The following is a 7,633-nucleotide window of genomic DNA, read 5'->3' as shown; positions in this document are numbered from 1 at the left end:
TGTGTGTGTGTGTGTGTGTATGTGTGTATGTGTGTGATCTTATTTTATCTTAAGGAATACCACTTGGTGTTGGTGAACCTTTTAGGGGCTCATCCCTAGGGAAGACTAAGTATTTTAAGAGTCTCTCATTTTCTGCAGAGGTCTTTTCCCCTATAGGTAGGTTCCTGTGAGATTTCTGCCTTCCCTGATAGCATGTCTATTGGTATTGAGTTGTTTATAGATGCTGTCAGTTGGGCTGGGTATCTATTGATCAATTGTTCTTTCTATTTTGGCCAGTGGTGGTCTTCTGAAATGGTCTCTACCTGTTGCAAAAGAGAGGTTTCTTGGATGAACAGCGAGAACCATACCTACCTGTGCCTAGAAAGATGAATTTCTAGGATACAGTTAAGGAATATTATGGTTTAGTGAAGTGACAGTAGTTCCTTCTTCACTAATATCCATGACCTCACTTGCAGCAGGTGGTTATCTATGTTTCCAGTACCAGGGATGATTCTCTATCTACTGAGTGGATGCCATGTCCAATACAACAACTGCTAGTTACTTCAAACACGTAAGTATTATTGTAGAAATCCTACGTTTATCTTGCTATGTCGGTTGTCATTGTTCATAGGCTTTACAGTTGGGTAACACTTTTGACTGCTACTCTCCCTTGGAAGCATGCACATTACCTTCCAGTAGGTGCCTGGGAGCCTTGAAATCCAGGAAGGAGGCTTTCAAGTCAGATCCAGCTCCAGCCTCTGGGTGTAACATCTGAAATACAGAGTGTCTTTCTTCACCAATAGGGACTTACCATCACTGCATGGAGGTTAACCAAGGCAAGGATAATAGACTATAGTGTTTAGGGTATCTCTCAGCCTCCTCTGATCAACAACTAGAATAGGTATTTTCATGCCTGAATTTATTTATTTATTTATTTATTTATTTATTTATTTATTTAGGTTTTGCCTTTTGTGGAGCATTGTCCACCCAAGTTGGGTAAGTTTATTTAAACTGTACATGTATACCTATACTAAGACCTTTATATGTATTGTTTGCAATTTTTGGTAAGTAAACCATAATATGATTTCTTCTGGGTTTTTAGGTACCCTTAGTGTTACCAAATTAATTTTTAATTTTGAAGTTACACAAAACAATAACATAAATGTTGAAATTTTTTAATATATAAAATATGTTTTAAAATTTAAGGAATTAACCTCACTTCATCATTTCTTAACTTAAGATGCTAGTTGAAACTGAGTTAAAATAAATTCCTGGACTTAGATTGTAGCTCAGAGGTAAAAGCAAACACCTAGCATGTTTAAGGCCCTGGGTCTCATCTATAGTATCAAAGTATAATTGACACTGAGAGAAAGTCTTTGACTTAAAATGTTCAACTATGCTCATCCTACCTCTTACTCCATTTGAAATCAGACTAAAATGGTCATAAAACGATGTGATATGTCATACATGCCAATAGCCATCCACAAACAATCAGGGGGGAGTTAGTACAATCATGGGTTACTTAAAAGTATCTATTGGAAAGTTTGACAGACAGAGTAATGGCCTGGAATGTCCACACCCAGTCTACCAGGCATATGGATAGATTGGGAGAGAGAGAGAGAGAGAGAGAGAGAGAGAGAGAGAGAGAGAGAGAGAGAGAGAGAGAGAGAGAGAGAGAAAGAGAATGGGGGAGGAATTAAAGAGCAGGAAGAAGAAAAATACCATTGGCTCTGAAGTGAAGGAAGGGGTTGCTAATTTAAATCAATGAACTCAAAGAGTTTTATGAAGTGGGATAAGGCAGAAAAGTTATTCTTTCCCTGATCCTACAGGGAGGTATAAAACCTGATAATAATTGATTTTCACTAACTCCCAGACCCATCAGGTAATAAATTTATGTTGCTTATAATATTGTGTTTGGAGTAGTTTGTCATCACAGCAACAGAAGTAGAGCAAAACTATTGGGGGATGTTGATTGATGAGGCAAAGTGAAGAAAGCTGCAACCCATCATTAGCAGTCACAGGGGAAACATAAGTTAAAGAGGATCAATAGATTGGTGCACTGTCAAAGTCAGGTGACTTTGTGGGAACCATGTCCATTCTCAAGTTGTTATAAATGGGTCAGCAGTGAGAGGTGAAAGATAACCTGAATCCTCCTGGATTTCATACTTGTCAGATTTCTCTAGCTTACGTCAGCCCTTCCATGCTGCCCACCTGAGGACCTCACTGAAGTCAAACCAGTCCTCGTACCATGCTCTTACCCCACAAAACTAAGAGCTAAATAAAAGTTTCCTTCTTTACAAACTTGTCCAGTCTCAGAATTTCATTACAGCTTTGGAAAAGAGATTAATACAGCAGCACCAGGTGTTGAAAGACAATGAGAAAGTATACTGAAAATTCTGAAAGAAAATTAATTCTTGAATTTTGTATGAAGACCAATTATCAAACAGATGTAGTAATACAATAAGCCTAGAACTGATAAGAATTCTAATGACTTTTTCCCTAATATGAAGCAGTAAACAAGGAAGCAAATTCAAAACTACCCAGACAACCAGCAAATAAAGGCAGTTCCTGAATGACAAGTCAGGCTCAGAGCACATAGAACTACTCCTAAAACCTGGAGGAAAACATCTAAAACATCAGGTTCTAAAATAAAGCATGTTTGGGGGCTTTTTGTTATTTTTCCTTATATTTTTTGACTCTTTAAAAACCAACACAAGGCAAAATGAACACACACATGAGCACACACATATAGCAAACATGGAAAGAAAAAAAGAAAACAAAATAAAAATCAAAAAAATAAAACATGGAGTCTGTTTTGTGTTGAGCATGTAGATTACTCTACCACATGGTTGACATACATGGTGCCACTCCATTGAAGAAAACTGATTTTCCCTTTCCACTGCTTCATTTCATACAATGCTATGATGGCTGCATGGATAAACTAGCACAGGGAGCCTCCCAAATTTCTGCCACTCTTATCTGCACCATTCGTTTACATATAATGCCTGTTGTACCATTTAAACATATGAAGTTGAACATGCTATTTCATACCATGGCCCCTCAGTATCTAAATTACATGGCTTACAGCTGGCATTCAGGCCAGTTCATTTATTATTCTTCTTTCTCACTTTCTTCTAATCTCAATGACTTTTCAGGATTTATAAATCTCTTCTAGCATATTTATGCTCAGAATCTTTGGCCTTGACTTTTACATAGTAGAGATACCAAAATGTTAAGCATCCTTTAGTGTTCGTCTTCAAAAGTTCAAAAGGGACCAGTCCATATTTCCTTCTTCTGTAGGATACTCTATATGCTCATTACTCTACATAGCCTTGCATTTTATGTTTTTTTTTTTTCACAGCATATGCCTTAGTCACTATTGTAATGTTGTGAAGAGACACCATGACCACGGCAACTCTTATAAGAGAAGGCATTTAATGTGTCCTTACTTACATTTTCAGAGTTTAGTCCATCATCATCATATGGGGAACATGGTGGCACGAAGGCAGGCATGGTACTGAAAAAGTACTTGAAACTTACATCCTGATACATACACACACACACACACACACACACACACACACACACAGAGAGAGAGAGAGAGAGAGAGAGAGAGAGAGAGAGAGAGAGAGAGAGAGAGAGAGAAACAGAAATAGAGACAGTGAGGCAGAGACAGAGACAGAGACAGAGAGAAAGACAGACAGACAGAGAGGATTTGATGTGGGAATTTGAAACATCATAGCCCACTGACATACTTTCTCCAATAAGACCATGCTTTGTAATTCTATTGATGAGTTCCTCTTCCAGTATGTAACTAAGCCTTCAATCACATGAGCCCATAGAGGCCATCCTGTTTAAGTCACCACTGCATACGACACTACCAGCATTGTATATTTATTTGACTTTCTATATAATTGTCACTCTCCTCTGGATATGTGATTTATTAGAGCAGAGATCATCATGTTTGTTTTTCCAAACATTATCCACAAAGCCCAGATATAACCTACTTTAAGAGGAATGGGAGCCTGTGTAAACAGCCAAAAGACTGGCAAGTTTCTCCAATAAGGTGCAGTCATACCCTATGATGACATGTGGCTTCTTTTAACTTCTAGAGTAAAAATGTATTCAAAGAGTTCACAAAGAAATGTGCATGTCTTCTCTTGACAATGTGAAAGTCGGTTGCATTTCCAAGGAGAAAGGGTTGGGCAGAGCGAGAACAGAAAGGACAGCACTGTGTTTTCTTCAGACAAATGCGCACCTCCCCCAAATACCAAAGAGACAGTTATACATTTCCTTTTTTGCAGTATAGAAATTGAAAATACTGACACTTTTCTGCTTGGAGGAAGCAGGGCAGGGAAAGCAGAGAGGGGTTGGAATTTGCCTCGCTCTACAATGGCCAGGATTTCGTTTGATGTAGATATTTGGGTTTGATGCTGCAGATATGGTTTTTTCAGTAAATGTGATTTGGAACCAGAAGTGTAGTATCGTCTTATTCTTGTGAGCAGGTTCCTGTGTTCATTTTCTTCACACGTGTCTTAAATGAATTTGTAGTCAGGTGGACTTTATGAAAAAAAAATTGTGAATTTCAACCTTTTCTTTCTTATTTTAAAAACTAAAAATTTTTGCCCTATAGTTTGGAGAGGGAACTTGTAGAATGCACCTCCAGCAGAAAGGCAGGGTATCTGAGGGATGCGGTTGATATCCCCCAGTGAAAACTCTGACCCATAATTGTTCCTGTCTGAAAGAACTGCTGGGATGAAAGTAGAGAGGAGCCTGAGGAAAAGAAGGTCCAGTGACAGGACCAAAGTGGAATCCGGCTCAAAGGAAGTCCCCAATGCCTGACACTATTACTGAGTCTATGGAGGGCTCACAAAAAGTGACCTATCATGACTGCCCTCCAAAAGATCCAACAAGCAGCTGAAAGCAGATATTTGCAACCAACGAATGGATAGAAGCTGTTGACCCTTGTGGTTGAATTAGGGAAAAGCTGGAAGAAGCTGAGGAGGAGGGCGACCCTGTAGGAGGACCAGCAGTCTTAATTAATCTGGACCCCTGAGATCTCTCAGACACTGGCTCACCAACCAGGCAACATACACCATCTGATATGAAGCCCCCAACACATACACAGCAGAGGTCTTCTGGGTTTGGTTTCAGTCAGAAAAGATGCATCTAATCCTCAAGAGACTAGAGGCTACAGGGAGTTTAGAGATCTGGTGGGGTTGGGGGGCTGGAGACATCCTTGTGGAGACAGGGAGGCAGGGAGTTGGTATGGGATGAGGAACAGTTGGAGGGTGGACCAGGAGGGGAAAATATCTGTAGTTAATAAAAAATAGATAAATGAATAGATAAATGAATAAATAAATAAATGAATAACAATAAAAAACTAAAATTTTAAAATTTTATTTCTACTCTAAAAGCAGTGCTCATTAGTGAATTTACTATATAAATACAAAAGATAAACATAAATCGAAAAACAACATAGAGTATATCAACATCTGCATTTAAAACAATTTCACATTACCTATTTGTTGATGTGCAGATGTGTGCAAATGAGTTCATAGCATGGCAGGTATGTAGAGGTCAAAGGACATTTTGCAGGAGCCAGTTCTTTCTACCAAGGAGGAAGTGGACTTTGGTCAGGTTTAGTGTCGGGCACCTTTACCCGCTGCACTATTTCCCTGACCCAATGGCTTAAAAATACTGGGCGGGGGAATTTCAACCTTCCATAGTCATGACCAAAGATGAAGATCATAAAAGATTAGCCCTGGAGTGGTGTTCTGTGATGGTGCTGTCCTTTTTAGAGCCTGTGGTGACAATATTATCTTGTCTTAAGGTGCAGCACACATATTCTAAGATGGGCAGACTACAGCTGAACTCTGAATAACGCTATTTTCATAGTTTGTTATTGTGTCGTTGTTGTGAGAACTATATGCTATTGTATGTAAGTCCTGTGTGATCGAGCACTCTACCCCAGCCACACTTATCTTTGATTCTCTAATATTCATTCCATTAGGATGAAAGATTACTCCCACTGCTGCCTCTTTGTCCCTGCTTGCCTCTTTTTAGAAAACTCCCTTTGCTCTGTGTGTGCTTTGCTTATTTCTTTTGGGCTCTTCACTATAGTTCCTGGCACAGAGATGACCATACAGTAAGTGGCTAAAATGCTATTTATTGATCATGGTAGTTATGCTTCAAGGTCACACCTAGGTCACGATGTAACCAAAAAGAAAAGGCATTCAAGAGGGTAAAATAGAAACATAAATATTATCTAGTTCTATTAAAATAGACACCAGAAAACAAAACAAAACAAAACCAAAAACACATCTCTGGGACCGGGTGAAAAGAAATGGGCAATGGGGAAGTGACTTTTGAATGCAAACTGATTTCAGACAGAATCTGGGAAGCACAATGTAGAATATGCTTTCTACATTGGCAGGCTTCCCACTGCCATCAGTAAACCTCAGGCACTTGGCAAAACTTGAGGGAAGAGTTATAGATCACAGTCTCCCTTTCTGCTGTTTTTCATAATGTAAGAGAGGGAATAAGAAGGGTCTTTGGTAACTGGGGAGAAATGAGCATTCCCATTAGTATTGTATGCTCCAAGTTACAGTCAGAGAAGGAAAGATTAAGTGCAGGAAAAATAGCTGATACCTCTGAGACATCCAGCACAAATTGCTGGGATGACCCTTGCCAGCTCTGCATCGGTCTCCCACTCTGAACAAAGAGGAAATGGGCTGGATAAAGGGCAGCAAGCTTTGACTTCTGCTATACATCCTGGCTAGCTTCAATCTTGTTAATTACTGTAACTTGTGGTAGAATCATAGTCAGAATAAATTATTCTACCTTTGAGTCTGTGTGGAGTCTATAGCATCCATCTTGTAGCTTATGATAGAATATACATTCAAATTAACTCTACATGACAGTGAGCAAGTATCATCTTCATTTAAGTTTTTTATGTGTCTGACCTTGTATAAAAATTCTGTTTTATCCCCAAATGTAGTAGATTTTATGTTCACATCATTCCAAGGACATGGATTTTATCATTAAGTTTTGTGCACTATTAATTGAAGCAGTTTCCCTTGTGTTTTATATAGATAAGAGGTCATGGGAAGTACAACTCATAACTAGTAAGTCAAAAGACTGAGGGAGATCAGGAAAGAAGGTCATGCTCATGTACAATCAAGAGCTGGAAATGAAGATGACCTGAGGCTCTGCAAAACTGTGTGACTGGGCACCCAGAGAATACAGCAGATCTAGAGGCACATTGAGCACATGAACACAGAACTTCAAACAGCAACCTTAGGAATCCCAGTGATGCAGGGAGACATTGCTATAACACTCTCAGTACTTAGTCAAGCATGCTTATTCACATGCAATAAGCTGGCATGCATTTACAACTAGACCATCCTTACATCTTATTTCTTTCAGTCTCAAAATGAAAGGTTAATTAAAGGTGGCCGTGTAAGTAATGAGACCTCAACGTCAGTTTTGTGAGGTGAGTGTGACATGAACTACTGACTGTTTTTCATTCCTCTGCTAGAATGGACAGCTCTGCTGTAAGTGTGAATGAAAGACCACTTTCTTGTAAATACTAATAGATTCTCTGCTATGTTTAACATTCATTGAATAGAAATAGCTTTTATAACTTTAATCA

This window comes from Mastomys coucha, unplaced genomic scaffold (assembly GCF_008632895.1).
Source record: "Mastomys coucha isolate ucsf_1 unplaced genomic scaffold, UCSF_Mcou_1 pScaffold23, whole genome shotgun sequence".
Taxonomy (NCBI): domain Eukaryota; kingdom Metazoa; phylum Chordata; class Mammalia; order Rodentia; family Muridae; genus Mastomys; species Mastomys coucha.
This window is presented reverse-complemented; position numbering follows the sequence as displayed.